Here is a 22,500-nt window from a genome sequence, read left to right as displayed (position 1 = left end):
CTTATAGAAGGAAATGAGAAGTTCATTTTCTGGAGAGGTTAAAATAGTGAGACTGACCTGGGAAACAACAGATACACTTGGGGACAGGGTTATCACAAAGGAAACCTGAGGGGGAGCAGTGTTTATGTAACAATATATATCATATGCTGAAAGCCAGGAACTCTTTCAACATTTACTCTCAGTATACTGTTATTCAAATCTTTTCAGGTTGGAAATGACAGTTGGGTCAGTTTCATGTGGAAGTATAAAGACTCTGCGATCCATCCTAACATAAGTTCATGGCTGACAAGCCTCACCCATCAAAGCTCAGAGTTCTCTATCTGTCTTTTATGCCTTACTCACAACAATATTTAGCTGTTCAAAGATTATCAGAAAACTAAAGAAGCCTCTAGTATAAATAGATATATAGGGGTGCCTGGGTGGCTCATTTGGTTAAGTGACCGACTCATGGTTTCGGCTTAAGTCATGATCTCGTGGTCTTGGGATCGAGCCCTACATCAGGCTTTGCACTCAGCAAGGAGTCTACTTCAGATTCTCTCTCTACCCTCCTCTCTCTCTCTCTCTCTCTCTGTCTCAAATAAATAAATAAAATCTTTGATATATATATGAGAGAGAGAGAGAGAGAGAGAAAGAATATGAATGGAAAAACCAATTTGGGACTTCTAGTTTCCAGTCCAGGTTTAAGGAACTTAGAAGTTGCTACTCGATCCTAAAAACAAGTAAAAAGCTGAACAAACTGAAAAATCAACAACCCTTCTTAGAGCTGTCAGAGAAATAAAGTCATCCCAGGGCAAACAGCCACCCCAAATTGGATAGATGGGTAGGTACGAGAATTCAGTTTACCAGAACTGAAGAAACTCACAAATAGAAACCTCTGTGGGAACCAGTGCTGGGGTGGGAAAACCCAACTCTAACTGATGAGTTACTGAGGCTCAGTGTGAACAAATCTGACAGTCAAAAACTCTAGGAGGACCTAGTTGTAGGAGGGCCCTGACACTTGTTTGAGTGTGACCTCCTGGAGGTCTACCAGGTCCTCATAGTGAGTATCAGAGAAAAATCCCCTTGAAACTCTATTAGGATGAAGGGGAAAGGAACCATTTTGAAATATACGAGGGCATTCTGTTCTTCTAACCTAGGCTTGCCCTCAGGGGAAACTGTTTTGCCAGGGTCTCACCTGCTGGGGTTTTTCCAGAGCCTAACCTTCCTGGGTAAAGGGAAATATACAACTCCAGCCCCTCTATCCATCTGGTCCCAGCTAAGGGGAGAAAACAAAACAAAACAAAACAAAACTTGAGAAGCTCTGGTGAAATTCACAGTTCAAGAACACAGGTTTTCCAAAAGACTGAGATATAAGCTATATAGTCGTTCACCTTTCTTCTTACTCTGCCACTACATTATTAAAGACCTATTTATTATAATTCCTTTTACCCATAACATCATGTTAACTTTTCAGCTAAAAATTACAAGATATATTAAAAGACTAAATAAACAAAATCAGCTTGACTGCATAAACATCAGAACCAGAATCAGAAATGGCAGGAATGTTGGAATATAAGAAAACTGTAATTAATCTGTTAAGGGATTTAATGGGGGAAAAAAGTGGACATTATGCAAGAACACGGGATTAACATAAGCAGAGATAGAAATTCTAAGAAAATATATAAGAAATGCTAGAGATCAAAAACACTGTAACAGAAATGAAGAATGCCTTTGATGATCTCATTAGGAGACTGAATCTCTGAGCTTGGGATATGACAAAAGAAACTTCTAAAACTTAAATGAAAAATGAGAAAAGCAGTGAGAAAAAAATACACTGAAAAACAGAAGAATTAGCAAAGGCAATACAGTGGAGCAAAGATAGTGTTTTCAACCAGTGATGCTGGGACAACTGGACATCTTCATGCAAAAAAATGAATCTAGACATAGATCCCTCAGTTTTCACAAAAATGAACTCAAAATGGGTCATAGACCTAAATGTAAAATGCAAAACTATAAAAGTCTTAGTAGATAACAGAGGAGAAACCTAGATGACTTTTTAGATATGCCACCAAAGATATTCATAAAAGAAATAATTGATAAGCTGGACTTCATTAAAATTAAAAACTTATATTCTGTGATAAGCTATTTCAAGGGAATTAGAAAACAAGCCGTATTCTGGGAGAAAATATTTCCAAAAGAAGCATCTGATAAAGAAATGTTATCCAAAATATAGAAAGAACTCTGAAAACTCAACAAAAAGAAAACTAATAACCTGATGTAAAAGAGTCGAAGTCCTTAACAGACACTCACCAAAGAAGATATACAGATGACAAGTAAACCTAATGAAGATGTTTCACGTAACACATCATCAGAGAAAGTCAACTTAAAACAATAAGATGCTTCCTGTTTGAATGGCCGAAATCTGGAACATTGAAACACCAACTCCTGGTGAGCAATGGGAATATTCATACATTACTGCTGGGAATGTAAAATGGTACCACTACTTTGGAATACAGGTTGGTAGTTTCTAACAAAACTAAACATACTCTTACCATACAGTCCAGTAATTGTGTTCATTGGTATTTACCTAAGAGAGGTAAAAATTATGTCCACACAAAAAAACTGCACATGGATATTTATAGCAGCTTTCTTCATAATTGCCCAAACTTGGAAGCAACCAAAATGTCCTTTAGTAGATGAATGAATAAACTGTGGTACATCCAGATAATGGAGTATTTGGTGTTAAGGAGAAATGCTCCATCAAGCCATTGACATGGAGGAACCCTAAATGCATTTTACTAAGTGAAAGAAGCCAGTCTGAGAAGGCTACATTCTGTAAAGTTCCAAGTATATTATAATCCATAGGAGATAAAGCTATGGAGACAATAAAAAGATCAACAGTTGCCAGTGGGGGAGAGGGAGAGATGAATAAATAGAGCACAGATTATTTAGGGCAGTGAAAATACTCTCTGTGATATGGTGAATATGTCATTATACATTTGTTCAAAACCATCGAATTGTACAACACCAAGTATGAACCCTTAGGTAAACTAAAACCCTTTATGAAAATGAAGATTTATTTTAAAATTTGAAATAAATCCTATCTCAAAATTTTCACCTGGAACCTATAGATTTAAGGCAACATGAAGCTTGCATTTAGCTATTTCATAAACTCTTAGACATATGCCACCCTCTCTTTGAAGTATTCAGTCTACTGCCTCTGTTCTGTAGTTACTTCAACATTGTAATATTTAAGACAGTCCCCACCATCTTTACTTAGCATCCTGTGGAGTCATTTAGGAGACCATTATATATAGTCAGTATTTAACACTGGAAAAAGTATGTGTATGCAATTGTTAAAATTCACAAAGCGATTTCACATTTTTCTGTATTTGAATTTTCATTTACTGATAATCTTTGCAATGCCTTCTTTTGACATGTGAAACAGTTTTCATTGATGATGGCTCAATCATGTTTCCTTTATAAATTGTTTTTAATGCCTTCTTATCCAAAATACATATTTTCACACAATTTTTTGTCTTTCACATTTCAGAAATATCGAATATTCATTGGTCAAAAATACTTAATATAGGGGTGCCTGGGTGGCTCACTGGTTAAGTGTCTACCTTCAGCTCAGGTCACGATCCCAGGGTCCAGGGATCGAGTCCCACATCGGGCTCCCTGCTCGGTGGGAAGCCTGCTTCTCCCTCTCCCACTCCCCCTGCTTGTGTTCCCTCTCTTGCTGTGTCTCTCTCTGTCAAATAAATAAATAAAATCTTTAAAAAAAAACTTAATATATAAAAACACAAGATCAAGATTAATTGGAGTTCTCAACACTTGAAGGTTTAATACACTCTCTCACCTCAATTTTCAATACTTAAAGAAAATTATTTACATCTTTAGCAGCAGAAATGTCCAAATAAGAGCATTTCTCTTTGCTTATTTTAGGAGTGATGAGATTAATGTAAACATCTCTGACAAGCAAACTCTACTGTCAATTTTTGAGGCTTTCATAGAATCTAATGACATTTGCTTTTTAAGAATTCCATGGGTTGCTACTCCACTCACTGATGAAAAATACTCTTTCTCCCGTTCTGCAGGTGAGTCTGCGTCAGTTTCTGCAAAAGAACTCTGTCAATGGTCTTAGTTAGGATGGCAATTAGTAAGAGAGAACAAATATTGGTAGTAATCCTTATCTCAGTAATTATCCTTGTAAATTCCCTTCTTTTAAGTGTGATAAAGATGCCTTAGAATGCCAGATTGTTCACTGTTACCTGGAGCATATTTTTAATATTTAAGCATTTTAAATAATGTAAATATTAGTCAATTATATTAAAAGTAATAATACAAAATATTCAGAAGACTAGTTTTATATTTTCATTAAATGTGCAAATCTGAAAACCTTCCAAAGGACCCTGATATTTTGTTTGACTTGTTTGTTCACTATATGACTGAGTTTTGAGTGGAGATGTTGACAGACACTGAGCATATATAGGTATATATAAAAGTATATCAGCTATCTGCACTAGAAAGAAACTTTCAGTTTGACCATTTCCTTCCCAAGTTTGAATGTCTAGTTCTTAAAGGCTTAAATCATAAGAATTGCTCAGAGTACATTTAAAATTGAGAAGTACAATCATCTAGATAATGCTGAGATCTTATTTCATCATATCAATGAAATTAAAATCCAGTTTAAACAAAACAAGGAATTTAATTAAAAGAATTCATCTTAGATTTATTTATAGACATAGATGCCACAAATAAAATTTTTATGTGAGACTATTCTTCCTTTGCTTATAGAACATAAAGGTTTTTATTATAGTCCTATGATTTTTTTCATCAAACCCTTTTCCTTTCCAATTTATTTCTTCTTTTATTGCTATTTTATTTACTCTTGGGGAAAATTAAGACTGTGCGAAAAATAATTTTACACGATTAATCTCTTCATTTGGCAACATATACCGTTCCCAATTGCCTTTACATTTTAACATTTTTTTCTTTTAAATCTTTTCCATTGATGAAAGTACGCTAGGTTAAAATGTGTTTTTCTTGGGCGCCTGGGTGGCTCAGTTGGTTAAGCGACTGCCTTCGGCTCAGGTCATGATCCTGGAGTCCCGGGATCGAGTCCCGTATCGGGCTCCCTGCTCAGCAGTGAGTCTGCTTCTCCCTTGGACCTTCCCCCCTCTCATGCTCTATCTCATTCTCTCTCTCAAACAAATAAAATCTTTAAAAAAAAAAAAAAGATTAAAAAAAAAATGTTTTTCTTGATATAGTCACCATACTAGACCACAGCATGGTTTTTGAAGACCAGTGTTTGTTTCCACTGGATTTTCTAATTTTGATCATACTGTCCTAAGATGACAGGCTTGAATATTTGTTTTCTAAATTAGAGATCCTCTTTTATCTATTTATCATGTTGTGTTTATCTCCTATTGAAATCCAGGAGATCAATAAATATGTGTTAGTTAATTTCAGCTCACGGAAATTGGAACTAATATTGTTTGGCATGTCAGTTCAGAGGGGTAGGAGGCATTGGAATCAGACATTAGAAAGGATAACATTTTATTATTTCTTTAAAATCAACTGATTATCATGTATTTTAATAATCTAAAAAAACTCAAAGGAAATCTTCACACCTTCTTTCAGTTCTGCATTCTTATCTTAGATCTCCTCTCTTCCTTGGGCCTGGGTTAGTGCAAGTAATAATAATAATAATTTAAAAAATGATGTCTAGTAATGCAGCAAGGTATATTTTAAGTCCTGGGAGTCAGGAAAAACATAATTACATTACACATATACACAACAACTTCAGGTGTCAAAAGCCTTGAAAAATCTAGTCTGCCCATACGTTTAACAAGCATTTTATTTTGTTCCTACTGTGCTCAAGACACGGTGTTAGATATTATTCATGATATAAGATGAATCATACAAATACTTTCCCTTAAGGAATTTATCTCTTATGAACAGTGGCAAAACATATAATGTAGTCAAGAGTATGCTGTAAATTATGTACATGGGAGCTACAATATCAGCCAAGCTTTTTTAAGCTATTGGACATGTCTAGTGTTAGAATATTGTCTTTCTGTATATTCTAAAATAAAAATAAATTAAAAATAAGGGCCTTTCTAGGTCATTATAGGTGAAGCCAAATTTTGTTGGACAATACCTTTAACATAAGTGGAGGCATTACACATTTCCTTAGTTTCAAGTGTTGTATTTTATATTCTAGCTGTGCGTAAAATTGCACATTCTGTTCATTCTATTTTTCTTTCTCTTTCCCATTCAATTCCTTTATTTCTCACCACATACAGTGCTTTTGTATGTTCTTCTCTCATAAATCTAACACAGGAAATTTCAGTTCACCTTTCTGTATGGTAAAGCTGCTAATTAGCATTGACTTTCACACTACAGTCTATATAGTAAAATCTCATTAATTGTGCCCAATTGGGAAATAAAAGGTGAGTCTGAATCATAGAACATATAATAAGAAATGGCATGAGATAAAATATGTATGAAATAATCTGCTAACAGCAATTGAGTAATATAAGACTCAATCACAAATGTGAGGGAAAAAATTTTTTGAGCCCAAAAATACTCATAGATAAAATTTATTTTTATTACTGTATTCAATATTTGAATAAAATCACTGCTAAAGTGGCTTAAAATAATTTTCTGGCTTTTACTTGAAAATAGGCAAAATATTACCCTTATTTACACTTTAATCAGAAGGTAATCTTTTGAGGGTACGCATTTGTGTTTCAAGTAAGCTTATCTTAATTATCATCATTTCCAATTTTTAATTAAACAGATTTTTATTGTTTGGGGAGGAAATTCATCTAATAAGACAAAGACCGTAGCATAAAAAGTTCTTGTCCACAATAGTAAATAATTTTTAACTTTGTAAATACTTGAACCTGATATTACATAGTACAATTTATGATTGATACCATGTGTAATATTTTTATTTTCTAAGAGAGCATTTAAAATCACATTAAAATTACAGAATTTTTTGAACTGCATTTAAGAAGATAGGTATACACAAAGATGTAGCTTATGTTTATTTACAGATTGCTTATCTCTTTATTTACTTTCTTTGGCAATATTTCAAATTTCTGGTTCACTTGCTCACTTCCTGCCAAATGACTGTAAATGTAAACAGTGGTAGCTCATGATAAAATAACAGAACCATGTACTCAGCAACAAAGAGTAGATTTTTTGAAAACATTTCCAGGAAACCTTTTATTCAAATGGAAATATGGGAGGAAAGCTTAAGGGTCACTTTTATGCAAACACAACTTTTATTGATTTTGGGAAAATAGGAGGGACCAGAGAAGAATGGGGTATAATTGACAGAAGTGGTGCCACTTAAAAGACTGAGCTGACAGCAGTTATTGAAATATGATAAAATCCCTAAGAGAAAAGTATTCCTGAATTCATGACAGGAGAGGATTTAAAAAGGAGGAAGTCATCAGTAGTGTAGAATATCACAGACACCTAAAATCCAGGATAAAACCATTTTCCTGGCCAGAGGAATTGTTGAAAGGATACCCCGTGGTCCACAGAGTTTTGGGGAAATTCCCATTATTTTTTCCTGTTTACTTATAGCCTGGGAAGCTAAATTACTGAGGAAATAAACAAAAAAATATTTCTGTTCAGAAGACTAGGTAAGGGGCCCCTGGGATACAGAGAGTATAAGAGAAATCCTGGAGAGAAGTGAGCTAGAGAAGAGAGCTCCTGAATTCTGTCTATAAGTGTAACCTGAGTCTGGGCTCACTCCTGATGAATTTAATAAAACAACCCATGACACACAGCAAAGGATATGAAAACCAAAGTGATACTAGAACTTGAGATGTCAGTTTAATTAAAATATCAACAAACTTCTAACAAGATAAACCACGAAAATAAAACAAAGCAAAACAAAAACAAACAAAAAACCAAAAAAGTAAAGAGTTCTTCCAACCTAGAATTCTATATTCTTTTGGAATGACAGTAAAATAAAAAATGTTTTAGATCAAGGAAAACTAAAAGACTCTGTCACTAGCACACTAGGAAAAAAACCAAACAAGCAAGCAATCTAAAGGGCATTCCGTAGGCTAAACAAAAATGATTCCAGAAGAAATCTCATAACTTAGGGAATGAAGAAAGAGCAAAGAAAATAGTAATTATCTAAAACTTAATGAAAAGATACCATACAAAGTATATTCTCTGAACATAATAGAATGAAATTTTAAATAAGTAACAAAAATAGATCTGGAAAACCCCAAATAGTTGGGAATTAAATAGTACACTTCTAAATAACCTGTGGGCCAAAGAGGAAGTCTCAGGAATATAAGAAAATATTTTGAACTAAATGCAAACAAAAATACAGTATATAAACACCTGTGGGATACAGTTAAAACAGTTCTTAGAGGGAAGTTTATAACATTGCATGCATGTATCAGAACAGAAGAATGATTTAAAATCAATAACCCTAGTTTTCATGTTAAGTACTGGAGAAGAAAAACAAAATAAACCTAAAGCAAGATGAAGGAAGGTAAAGATTAGAGCAGAGATCAGTGAAATTGAAAACCAAACAATAAAAAAAAAATCAATAAACCAAAAGTTTTTTTTTAATCAATAAAATTGATAAACCTCCATCAAGGCCAACAAAGAAAGAGGACCACAATACATGTCCCTCTGATATTAAAATAATAGGACAACATTACAATCAAGTCTATGGCAATAAATTTGATCAATTAGATGAAATAGACCAATTCCTTGAAAGATAAAAACTACCAAAATTCATTCCAGATGAAATATAACCATGAATAATACAGTATCCAACAAAGTAAATCCCAGTCCCTGGTAGTTTCACTCGTGAATTTCACCAAACATTTAAGACAGAACTCGTATCAATTCTCTATAATCTCTCCAGAAAATCTAATGGTAAGAAATACTTCCCAACTTAATTTACCAGTCTAATATCCATATATCATAACCAAATAAGGATATTACAAGGAAAGAAACTACAAATATCCATCATGAATACAGACACAAAATAGCAAAATATATGTTTTTGATCTATTTTAGCTGATATATTTTAATATCTTTGAGTAGTTTAAAGTGGGTTGGTAAAAGGCCTAAATCCATGTGGGGTTTTATTCCAGATGTGATGATCAGTGTCTTGATGGCAGGTTATATAATGAAGATGGATAGGTAAGAAAAATTAGAATAGAAATCTTTGTTTCTTCAATATTATGAAGAAAATAAATCAAGCTATAAGTAAATATGTGTTTTCATGAGAGGAGATGATAAAAATCATTCACTTAAAATAATTATTTTGTGCTCTGGTAGCAGTTAAATTCAACCATAGTAACTGAAATTATGCAGTATATATTCATTCATTATGTATTAATTTATACATATTTATACTTACACAATTTTATTTATCTTATCTAATATCCTCTGTTAGAACATGTATGCATTATATCACTTATTAGACCCACATATCCTATTTTTTCCCTAATTCAATACATCGACTCCAAAAGATATTCAGTACCATTGCCTGGAAGTGCATAAATAAATGAATTAGTGACTAGGCAGGGTTACTTGTTGCAAAGAACTCAATGGCCTTGTTTACTCTCGATGTATCTTTGTCAGCCAGGATGTATTTCCTAAGCTCACTGCACATTTAACGGGGTGTGGTTAAGAGGAGTATCTGTTTTTTTAAAGAACATACTTAAGGTGAATTGCATTATGGGCCAAAGGTCTACATCCCACTGAGAGGGCAGATGGATAAATGTCTGGTTTATGATACCAAAAAGAGATATGTTGGAGATATGCTTCTGAGTTAGAGATTTCAGCTGACTTTATCATCAACTGGATGAAACTCTATATGCCTCAAGGAAATATCTTGATAAAGTTCTCCTCAGTTTTATGTCTTTCCTGTTCATTATTTTAAATTGTGCTTGACAAGGTAAAGATAGGTTTATAATTTGTTTTTTTTAAGTGTTGAATGTAGAAGTTGAATCCTTTGTAATTGTTGCTTTATTTTATTTTTATTTTTATTTTTATTTTTTTGACCTTCATATTTTATTTTATTCCCTTCTATTCTTTTTTCTTTAAATTTTTTATTGTTATGTTAATCACCATACATTACATCATTAGTTTTTGATGTAGTGTTCCATGATTCATTGTTTGTGCATAACACCCAGTGCTCCACGCAGAATGTGCCCTCTTTAATACCCGTCACCAGGCTAACCCATCCCCCCACCCCTCTCCCCTCTAGAACCCTCAGTTTGTTTTTCAGAGTCCATCATCTCTCATGAGTCCATTGTCTCCCCCTCCGATTTACCCCCTTCATTCTTCCCCTCCTGCTATCTTCTTCTTTTTTTTTCTTAACATATATTGCATTATTTGTTTCAGAGATACAGATCTTTTAAAATTTATTTTTTTCCTTTAATTTACAAGCAAGCCAAAACTACATAGAAAAATAAATCTATACATCATTTTGAGGAAACTGATACTGTGTCAGCTTTAAATACTGAAAAGAATATTTGTGGGCCATAACTTTTCTGAATCCAAGATTGTAAGATTCTCCACACTTTGTTTTTGGTTTGCTTTTTTGTGACTCAACTAGACTACACACTTCATTGCACAAAAAGTGAGCTAATACTAAATGAGATGGTGAGAGTCTGGATTGCATGATGTTCATATGGTTTACACAGCAGAGGCAGCTGTTGGTGCCAATTATGTAGTAATAAGCTTGAGCAGCTGCCAAGAAGAATAAAACTAAGTTTGACTTGAAAGCAAGTTAAGACATGATGCTTCGAAAACTTCTGTCTCCCAGGACAAGTAGGTTGCTCATTTTTAATCTGAAGATAGTAATTGGAGCCAATAAATCAAATGGAAGAGGACACTCTGGCTTCATATATAATCATTTTAGTCATAATAAACTTGTGATCTTAAATTTCTGAAATTTACAAAAGTCTGTAGACTTTCAAATGGTGAATAAATGTGTGATTTAAGTGTATAAGCCCATTTATATATCAAATCACTGTGCTGAATATACACATATAAGAAATAAGCTAAACATATGGATTGCCTCATTTATAACAAAACATAGCCACCTCTTGAGTGGAATTAAGCAGATGTTTAAAATTTTTCAACAAATTTTAAAAGTGACTGAAGGAAGGAAATGAAGAAAATGATATCCAATTTAAGCTCTAGGAAGACTGTGGACAGGCTATAATTATTATTAAGGCAACTTGTATAAAGAATAGAAATCTACTATCCAGAAAGGAGGTTTCTTCCCTCGTCTGGATTTTTTTGAATTTCAGCCAGATGACAAATGAGGAATCCTTTTTTATTTTCTGTTCATCCATCTCCTTTTGAGATCTGGTCCTTTCATTTATTAATTTATTTGTACAAATTTAAACTTTTAGATAGTGAAAAAAACCCAGTTCTGATAATTAGCCAGGGTATGCAGCCTGATGAATAGTTGGTAGCTAAGAAATATTTAGTCATTTGTGTCATATATTCCTATCTGTAAGTTATGGGAACTATTAGAAATTCAAAATGTCAAAGCTAACTTGATGCTGTAGGAAAAGAAAAGTTTTATGTTTTTGTTTTTGTTATTGAATATCAGGCTCTGTGACTTTCTGATTTTTCCATGGCCAAGAAAGACAACAGTATGATGACCTTTTGTTCCTGGTGGGAGAGTCTGCATTGTGTGAATGGAGGTCTGGGTCTTTGGATTCCCCAACAGAACTTGTACATGGAGATCTGGGCTAGAATAAAGACAGCAGGAAGGAAAGCAACAAACACAAAGCAGTTTATTAAAGTGAAAGTACACTCTCAAGGTGAGAGATGGAGGAGGATCCAGGAGGTGGAACTGGCCCTAGGTTGTTTTGGGATTGGATATTATTCCATCTCTCGGGGCTGGAAGGAGCTGTGAAGTACAGTGGGGTGGTTTCTAGTGGAAGCTACTTTCAGTCATTTGAGGGATTCCTCCCACAGGTTGAGAGGGGGAGTTTTTGACCCTACTGTCACGGCAGCCTTTCTCCATGAGGTGTGGGTGCTATAATACCCACAATGCAAATGCACTATAATGAGTATAGGGGTTCCTGGGACAGAGGTGGAAGAGGAGAGCATCCGTTCTGTTCCTGTGGTTCGTGATCTGTCAGCCCCAAAGTCTTGGAAGCCACAAGATCAGGATGTTGTGCCTCAGGCTCTAATGTGTAGCTTGTTTATTACTGTCCTTGTCTTCAGTTCATGACTCTGTCATTCCCTTTTAAAGATTGGAGACTCTGCCTTTAGTTGTTCCTTCCACTGCTCATGTCTAGCCTCTGCCTAACACTTTGAAATGCACCTATCTACTTGTATGGAGCTGGACATCTTTGAAGGCTTGAAGTCTCAACTACTTTAGAATTTTGAGAGTAAAAAAACGTGCTTCAAATACTGAAGAGAGTCTTTCCTCAGGGGTCTTCCAAAGGTTGGAGTTTGGGCACAATGAGTCTTCCATGCTCTATGCTTTGTCTCCTAAACTGAGAAACCTCCAGCCTTTGCCGCTCAGAGTACTCCTTAAGGTGGAGTCTCTCACCCGCTATAGGCATTGACAACTATTGACTAGTAAGCCCATGACAAAAGAGAAATTAATCATTGTTGCTCTTTCCTTTTACCCCAGGAGATAAAGCAAGGGGCAGGCAAAAAATAAAAAATAAACAAATAAGAACAAATCCAGGAAGACCCAGTACGCAAGTGAAAAATACAAGCAAACATATGGATTAGGCAACTCCTAACAAAATAGAACAGCTGGGGAGAAAGGTACTCTTAAAATAAAAATAATAAGAGCACTAAAGAAGTCTTAAGTGTAACAAAAATAGAACTGTGGAATTGAAGAAACAGCTACAAAAATAATAGGAAGCTAAGATTTGGGAAATACTTTCCGATCAATGCTATGCTTCATGTCTGTTTTCAATTTGGATTCAACAATAACATCTTCTAAAGTCCCTTCTAAATGCAGAAGAGAAGCTGGAAACACAATTTCCCAGAATCCCCGTTCCTGTGTGGTACCCAGAATCATATGAGATTTGGAAAGTACAAGAGAAGGAGATTCTTTTATTTTCCAGGGGCAGTTGCATCCTGATGTGAGATTCACTTTTGCTTCCTGGCCCACTCTTTTCCTTCCTTCCTTCCTTCCTTTCCTTCCTTTCCTTCCTTTCTGTCCTTCCTTCCTTTCCTTCCTTTCCTTCCTTTCCTTCCTTTCCTTCCTTTCCTTCCTTTCCTTCCTTCTGGCACTATCTTGAGAATCAGCTGCTTTGCTGCTGCAGATTGAGGCAGTTGAATACCCTTCTGTATTAGTTTGCCAGGTCTTCCGTAACCAAGTATCACAGACTGAGTAGGTGATTTCTCCTTGAAGCCTTTCCCCTTTGCTTGCAGATGGCTACCTTCTAATTGTTTGGTCCTCACATGACCATCCCCCTGTACACTCACATCCCTGACATACGTCCTCACACATCTCTGAATGTCTTCACGTCTTCTTTCTTGTAAGGACACCTGTGAAATTTGATTAGCATGTCCTAATCTCCTCCTCTTATAAGGGCACCAGAAAGATTGGATTAGAGAACAGTCTAATGACTTTATTTTAACGACTTCTTTAGAGGTTGTTTCTTAAGGTACAGTCACATTCTTAGGTAACTGGAGCTAAAGCTTCAACATAACAGTTTTGGAGATAACATAATTTAGTCTATATCACCTGCTTAGAAATTTTTAGGAATTTCAGTGGCTTTTTACTGAGTTTCTGAGAACTACCCACTTTGGTACTTCAGGCTGAGACCTTCAGCATTTGACTCACTGACTTCACAGTCCTTTACTGAGCTGATGTCTTCTTCCTCAGTTTCTGCATAGTTGTGGAAATGCCTAGTTTAAATTTGTACAACTGGGATATAGTGTGTTCTTCCTCCCCCTCTCAATTTATCTATCTGTCCATCATCTTTCTGTTTGTCTGTCTGTCTCTCCATCTGTATTAGTTTGCTAGGGCTGCTCTAACAAAGAACCACAGACTTTGTGGGTAGGTTTGTATTCTTCTGAGACCTTTCTTCTTGGCTGATAAATGTCTGTCTTCTGTCTTTACCTTGTCTTCCTTCTATAGCTGTCTGTGCTCAAATTTACTCTTCTTAAAAGAACAGCAGTCTACTGATTTTGAGCTCACCCCAATAAACTCATTATAATTTAACTGCCTATTTAAAGACCCTATGTCCGGATACAGTCACATTCTGATGTATTTTATAACTTTAATATGTAAATTTGGGGGAAACACAGTTTAGCCCATAACTGTCCATCTATCTACCAACTAATTGCTGAACTATTTGAAAGCAATTTGCAGACCACATGATGTGTTATATGTAGATGATACATAGCATGTTCTTAAGAATAAGAACTTTCTTCTGCCTTACATAGGACTAGATCATAGTGATTGGAAGGGGATTTGAAGTCAGAGTCATACTCCTGTTGGCTTAGAAGAAAACAAACACCCAGGTTGTGACCTGACTATGCAGTCATATGTCACAGAACTTGACCTCTAAAATTCAAGAATAATTCCTGGCAACAGGTGGCAAGAAAATGGAGACTTCAGTAACAGAAGTACAAGGAAATGAGTGTGCCAAAATGAGGGAGCTTGGAAGAAAATCCTGATCCCTAGATATGAGGAGAAGCTCCAGGCAACACTTTGATACTTTGATTTCAGCTTAGTGATATCTGGAGCAGAGGACCTTGCTAGCTCAGACTCCTGACCATTGAAGGTGTGGTAAAATAATTTGTGTTTAAGCCACTGAGTTTGTGGTAATCTGTTTCATAGTACTAAAAACTAAGACACTCAGTTTTTAGACTAGGCCATTTGACAATGTCTGGATATATTTTAGACCATTAAAGTTTGAAGGAGGGTCTTTTTGCTTCTAGTACATAGAGGCCAGAATGCTGCTAAACATCGTACGATGCACAAGGCAGAGCCTCGAAGCACAGGATTATGAAGCTCTAGAAGTTAGTAATGCCGAGGTTGAGAACCCCTGGATTAGGCTATTTTATTAGAATCATCTGCAGTTGGAAGAGGAAAACTGCTTTTGTTAGAATCTTGAAAATATAACAACTTTCTAGGAATAAATTAGGGACTTTCGCTAACTATATAAATTTTGTTTGGAATAGCACGATATTAAATACTGCCCAATGGAGAGCATTATTTTCAAGGTTTCCAAAATGAATCTGACACTTCTTACATATAAGGATTAAGTTCTAAGTTATGTTTTGATATTGATAAGAAATTACCACCTATATGAGAAAATAAAGATCATACATATTAGAACATTTTTCTCAGAATGTGTAAAATGCTTGAGGTTTTTGTTTTGTTTTGATTTTTTTCTCTGAATATACATTTTGCGGGGTCTCATTGGAAGCATTTAATGGTAGAAAAAAATTCAGTATTTGGCTTCTGCACTCCCTTCACATTTCATTTTCTTTCTCATCAGGAAAGCTTCCCAGGTCCTTGACCAAATATCTCTTTGAAAAATCTGACGCATACCACAGAATTCCAAAGTTTGTGGGTGGTGGCATGAACACACAAAGAGGAGATTGTCATACCTTTTATAATTCCAAAACAAAAGACTCTTTAGGACCTTGAAGACTTACATATAAGACAGAAAGATTTGTAATAGTAAATATATAAATAAAAGTGAGAGTTGGTGACATGCTTTAACTACTTATAACCCTTGGACATGATAAACATTAAATGAGTACAAGTTTGCAGTCTGTTTTTTTCAGTGCTGTTCTTGATTTCTTGCTACTCAGCAGGACTCTTCAGGATTATCACATGATTTTTAACAATTTTAAATAATAAACATTCTAAAGGCACAAGTTGCCTGTAAGTTAGTACCAGCTGTCAGTCAGTGAGAACTCCACATTTGGTATGAATTCCAACATTCTCTTTCTGACATGAACCATCAGAACATTTAACAGAGAACAGATAAATGAGCATCAAGAAGGCATTGTGACAAGATTGCAAAAATGTGTTGAATATCAGGTTCTATTTACAGGGGATAAAAACAATATAGAAAACCTGATCCATGTTGTTCGTAAGGCTCTGTCTTGAGTGAATTCTCCCTATCAAATGAGTATTATGAAATAAGATCTCCGTATCTTCTTAGTCATATTTTCAAATCTCTGTAAAGACAAATGTCTCATGTTTTGTGGCTATTCTTTCCTATTTATAATTAAAGTAGCCTTGAGGGAGAATAGAAAGACAAATAGCAAAAAACTAAGTAAATATAAACTTTTATCCAGAAGTGATTTGTCTGGTAAGCTTACCTATCTCAGAACATAAAGTATCAAAAGATCTATCAGAGCAACCAAAACAAATGTTAGCATATGCATACTTGAATAATATGGGCAAGCATGTATAGCGTTTATTGTAAATCAGATCCAGTATCTGAGAATTATCTTTAGGTAGTAACTCATTTAATTCGCATAACAACCTTATGAGATAAGCATTATATTTATCTCCATTTAATAAATGAGAAAACTGAAACAGAAATAGTTTCAGTACCTTTTCTGAGTAAATTCAACCAGTAAAGGGCTTAGGAAATATTAAAAATAAAGTCCTTACTGTTAGCTGGTTAGGTTCGAGTGGTTAATCTCCAAGTCTCTATTTAGGCTTTATTCGAACATTTATTCAGTGTTTAGTGTTTATAGTGCCCTGAGCTGGCTGCTGGGAGATAAAGATAAATAAGGTATGTAAATCAGTATCTCATTTTAATGTGTGTTGTGATAGGAACACAAAGAAGCTATTATTACGTGACAAATAACAAAAGGAAAAACAAGAAGGCAGTTATATTAACAATAAACAGTTTTATGTATTTCAATTTCACATTGTTTTATGGCCATTTGAACATATTGACACTGTCAGTTATATTCAGCATGATGGCCTCAAGTTATGAAAGAACATTTAATCTGTGTTCACAGAATTTTGGTTAAAAAAGAAGGCAGTACATTTATAAACTTTTATTCTGGATAGTATATTTATGTTTTGGACTCAATTCTTAAATTTTTCATTATATTGGGAGGTTTTTTGTTTGTTTTGTTTTTGTTTTTGTTTTTATGGTTGTTTCCAGGGCTTACCACATACATTTTAGTTTATCAGAATCTAGAGGGGAGCCTGGGTGGCTCTATTGGTTAAGCATCTGCCTTTGGTTCAGATCATGATCCCAGGGCCCTAGGATCCAGCCCCTCCTCTGGCTCCCTGCTTGTCCCTCGCCCTCTGCCCCTCCCCCTCCCTCCAACCCACCTCCTCCCACTCATGCTCATGCTCTCTCTCCCACACTCTCAAATAAATAAATAAATAATTAAAATCTTCAAAAAAAAAAAAAAGGAATCTACTTGAGACTTATACTAAATTCCAGTGAGATGGTGAGATACACTCTTACATAGCTCTATTCTTTTTGTTCTCTTTCCTGTTATTATACATATTGCATTTATATATGCTACAAAATTAACACTACATTGCTACTACTTTGTATAATTTCATGTTGATTATAGAAGCTGAGAAAAGAAAGGAAGCAAGTATGTATTTATAGATTTTATGTGTACAATTTTATTTACATTTATGATTAATTTATTCCTGTGAGTTTGTTTTTTTAAATTATTTTTAAAATTTTTATTATTTTTATTCTTATTGAGTTTTTATTATTTTTTATTTTTATTTATTTGACAGAGAGAGAGAGACAGCGAGAGAGGGAACACAAGCAGGGAGAGTGGGAGAGGGAGAAGCAGACTTCCTGCTGAGCAGGGAGCCCCATGTGGGGCTTGATCCCAGGACCCCGGGGTCATGAACTGAGCCGAAGGCAGATGCTTAACAACTGAGCCACCCAGGCGCCCCTTTATTAAGTTTTTAATTTTAATTCTGGTATAGTTAACATAAAGTGTTGTATTAGTTTCATGTATACAATATGGTGATACAATTCTATATATAACTCAGTGGTCATCAGGATAAATGTGCTCTTAAATCCCCATCACCTATTTGACTCATTCCCCCACCCACATCTCCTTTGGTAACTGTCGGTTTTTTCTCTATATTTTAGAGTCTGTTTCTTGGTTTCTTTCTCTCTCTCCTCTCTCTCTTTTTCCTTTCCTCCTTTCTTTTGTTTCTTAAATTTCACATATGACTGAAATCATATATTTGTCTTTCTCTGACTGATTTACTTTGCTTAGCATTATACTGTCTAGCTCTATCCATGTTGTTGCAAATGGCAAGATTTCATTCTTCTTTATGGCTGAATAATATTCCATTGTATATATATACCACTTCATCCGTATCCATTCTTCTACTGTTGAACATTGGGCTGTTTCCATAATTTGGCTATGTAAATAATGCTGCAATAAACATAGGGTGTATGTATCCTTTTGAATTAGTGTTTTTCTATTTTGATGGTAAATACTCAATATTATGATTACTGAATCCAAGGGTAGTTCTATATTTTTAACTTTTTTTTAAAGATTATTTATTTGAGAGATAGAGAGAGAAAGAGAGAGAGAGCATGAGCAGGTGGGGCAGAGGGAGGAGGAGAGAGACTCTTAAGCAGACTTCATGCTAAGCAGGGAGCCTGATGCGGGACTTGATCCTAGGATCCTGAGATCATGACCTGAGGTGAAACCGAGAGTTGGATACTTTTCCAACTGCACCACATAGGTGCCCCTATTTTTAACTTTACGAGGGACCTCTAAACTGTTCTCCACAGTGAATGCACGTTTACATTCTCACCAATAGTGCACAAAGGTACCTTCTTCTCCACATCCTCACCAATATCTGTTGTTTCTTCTGCTATGGATTTTAGCCATTCTGACAGGTGTGTGGTGATATCTCATTGGAATTTTCATTGGCATTTCCCTGATGTTGAGGGTGTTGAGAATTTTTTCATGTGTGTGTTGGTCATCTGGATGTCTTTTGGAGAAATGTCTGTTCATGTCCTCTGCCTCTTTTTTAACTGGGCTATTTGATTTTTAGGTGTTGAGTTGTATTGATTCGCCATAAATTTTGGATATTAACCCTTTATTGGATATGTCATTAGTAAATACCTTCTCTCATTCAGTAGACTACCTTTTAGTTTTAGTGATTCCTTTGCTGTGCAGAAGCTTTTTATTTTGATATAGTCCCAATAGTTTATTTTTGCTTTTATTTCCCTCACCTCAGGAGGCATATCTAGAAAAATATTGCTGTAGCTGATGTCAAAGAAATTACTGCCTGTGCCCTCTTCTGGATTTTTATGGTTTCAGGTCTCACATTTAGGTCTTCAATCCATTTTGAGTTTATTTTTGCATATGGTGAAAAAAAGTTGTCCCATTTCATTCTTTTTTTTTTTAATTAACATATAATGTATTATTTGTTTCAAGGGTACAGGTCTGTGATTCATCAGTCTTACACAATACACAGCACTCACCACAACACATACCCTCCCCAATGTCCATCACCCAGCCACCTAATCCCTACCACCCCCTCCACTCCAGCAACCTATTTTGTTTCCTGAGATTAAGACTCTCTTATGGTTTGTCTCCATTTGTCTCCTCTCTGGTTTCTTCTTATTTCATTTTTTTCCTCTCTTCCCCTATGATCCTCTGCCTTGCTTCTCAAATTACACATATCAGTGAGATCATATGATAATTGTCTTTCTCTGACTGACTTATTTCACTTAGCGTAATACCCTCTAGTTCTAGCCACGTTGTTGCAAATGGCAAGATTTCATTTTTGATGGCCACATAATATTCCACTGTGTATATGTGTGTGTGTGTGTGTGTGTGTATTCTCTCACAACCTCCCCAACATCTGTCGTTTCCTGACTTGTTCATTTTGGCCATTCTGACTGATATGAGGTGGTATCTCATTGACGTTTGGATTTGTATTTCTCTGATGCTGAGTGATGTTGAGCAGTTTTTCATGTGTCTGTTGGCCATTTGGATGTCTTCTTTGCAGAAATGTCTGTTCTTCTGCCCATTTTTTGATTGGATTATGTGTCCTTTGGGTGTTGAGTTTGATAAGTTCTTTATAGATTTTGGATACTAGCCCTTTTCTGATATGTCATTTGCAAATTTCTTCTCCCATTCTGTCAGTTGTCTTTTGGTTTTGTCGACTGTTTTCTTTGCTCTGCAAAAGCTTTTTATCTTGATGAAGTCCCAATACTTCATTTTTGCCCTTGCTTCCCTTGCCTTTGGTGATGTTTCCAGGAAGACATTGCTGCAGACACAGTCAAAGAGGTTGCTGCCTGTGTTCTCAAGGATTTTGATGGATTCCTTTCTCACATTTCGGTCTTTCATCCATTTTGAGTCTATTTTTGTGTATGGTGTAAGGAAATGGTCCAGTTTCATTCTTCTGCATGTGGCTGTCCGATTTTAACAGCACCATTTGTTGAAGAGACTGTCTTTTTTCCATTGGATATTCTTTCCTGCTTTGTTGAAGTTTAGTTGACCATAGAGTTGAGAGTCCATTTCTGAGTTCTCCATTCTCTTCCATTGATCTATGTATCTGTTTTTGTGCCAGTACCATATACTGTCTTGATGATTATAGCTTTGTAATAGAGCTTGAAGTCCGGAATGTGATGCCACCAGGTTTGGTTTTCTTTTTCAACATTTCTCTGGCTATTTGGGGTCTTTTCTGGTTCCATACAAATTTTAGGATTATTTGTTCCATTTTTGTGAGAAAGTTTTTTTTTATTTTATTTAAAGATTTTATTTATTTGACAGATAGAGACACAGTAAAAGAAGAAACACAAGCAGAGGGAGTGGGAGAGGGAGAAGCAGGCTCCCGCTGAGCAGGGAGCCTGATGCAGGGCTCAATCCCAGGACCCTGGGATCATGACCCGAGCCAAAGGAAGATGCTTAATGACTGAGCCACCCAGGTGCCCCTATGTGAAAAAGTTGATGGTATTTTGATAGGGATTGCATTGAATGTATAGACTGCTCTAGCTAGCATAGGCATTTTTAACAATATTTATTCTTCCAGTCCATGAGCATGGAATGTTTGTCCATATTTTTGTGTCTTCCTCAATTTCTTTCATGAGTATTCTATAGTTTTCTGAGTAGAGATCCTTTGCCTCTTTGGTTAGATTTATTTCTAGGTATCTTATGGTTTTGGGTGCAATTGTAAATGGGATTGACTCCTTAATTTCTCTTTCTTCTGTCTCATTGTTGGTGTATAGAAATGCCACTGATTTTTGTGCCTTGGTTTTGTATCCTGCCACTTTACTGAATTCTTGTATGAGTTCTAGCAGTTTCGGGGTGGAGTATTTTGGATTTTCCACCTACAGTATCATATCATCTGCAAAGAGTGAGAGTTTGACTTCTTTGCTGATTTGGATGCCTTTGATTTCTTTTTGTTGTCTGATTGCTGAGGCTAGGACTTCTAGTACTATGTTGAATAGCAGTGGTGATAGTGGACATCCCTACTGTGTTCCTGACCTTAGGGGAAAAGCTCTCAATTTTTCCCCATTGAGAATTATATTTGTTGTGGATTTTTCATAATTGGCTTTTATGATATTGAGGTTATGTACCCTCTATCCCTATACTGTGAGAAGTTTTAATCAAGAAAGGATGCTGTACTTTGTCAAATGCTTTTTCTGCATCTATTGAGAGGATCATATGGTTCTTGTCCTTTCTTTTATTAATGTGTATCACATTGATTGATTTGAACATTGAACCAACCTTGCAGCCCAGAACAAAATCCCATTTGGTCATGCTGAATAATCCTTTTAATGTACTGGATCCTAATGCCTAGGATTTTGGTGAGAATTTTTGCATCCATGTTCATCAGGGATATTGATCTGTAATTCTCCTTTTTGGTGGGGTCTTTGGCTTTGGGATCAAGGTGTAATGCTGGCCTCATAAAATGAGTTTGGAAGTTTTCCTTCCATTTCTATTTTTTGGAACAGTTTCAGAAGAATAGGTATTAATTCTTCTTTAAATGTTTGATAGAATTCCCCTGGGAAGCCATCTGGTCCTGGGCTCTTGTTTGTTGGGAGATTTTTGATTACTGCTTCAATTTCCTTGCTGGTTATGGGTCTGTTCAGGTTTTCTGTTTCTTCCTGGTTCAGTTTTGGTAGTTTATATGTCTTTAGGAGTGCATCCATTTCTTCCAAATTGTCTAATTTGTTAGCTTATAGTTGCTCATAATATGTTCTTATAATTGTTTGTATTTCTTTGGTGTTGGTTGTGATCTCTCCTCTTTCAGTCATGATTTTATTTATTTGGGTCCTTTCTCTTTTCTTTTTGATGAGTCTGGCCAGTGATTTATCAGTCTTATTAATTCTTTCAAAGAACCAGCTCCTAGTTTCGTTGATCTGCTCTACTATTCTTTTGGTTTCTAACTCATTGATTTCTGCTCTGATCTTTATTATTCTCTTCTCCTGCTGGGTTGAGGCTTTATTTGCTGTTCTTTCTCCAGCTTCTTTAGGTGTAGGGTTAGGTTGTATATTAGAGACCTTTCTTGTTTCTTGAGAAAGGCTTGTATCA

The sequence above is a fragment of the Zalophus californianus genome, chromosome 5 (genome assembly GCF_009762305.2).
Source record: "Zalophus californianus isolate mZalCal1 chromosome 5, mZalCal1.pri.v2, whole genome shotgun sequence".
NCBI lineage: Eukaryota > Metazoa > Chordata > Mammalia > Carnivora > Otariidae > Zalophus > Zalophus californianus.
This window is presented reverse-complemented; position numbering follows the sequence as displayed.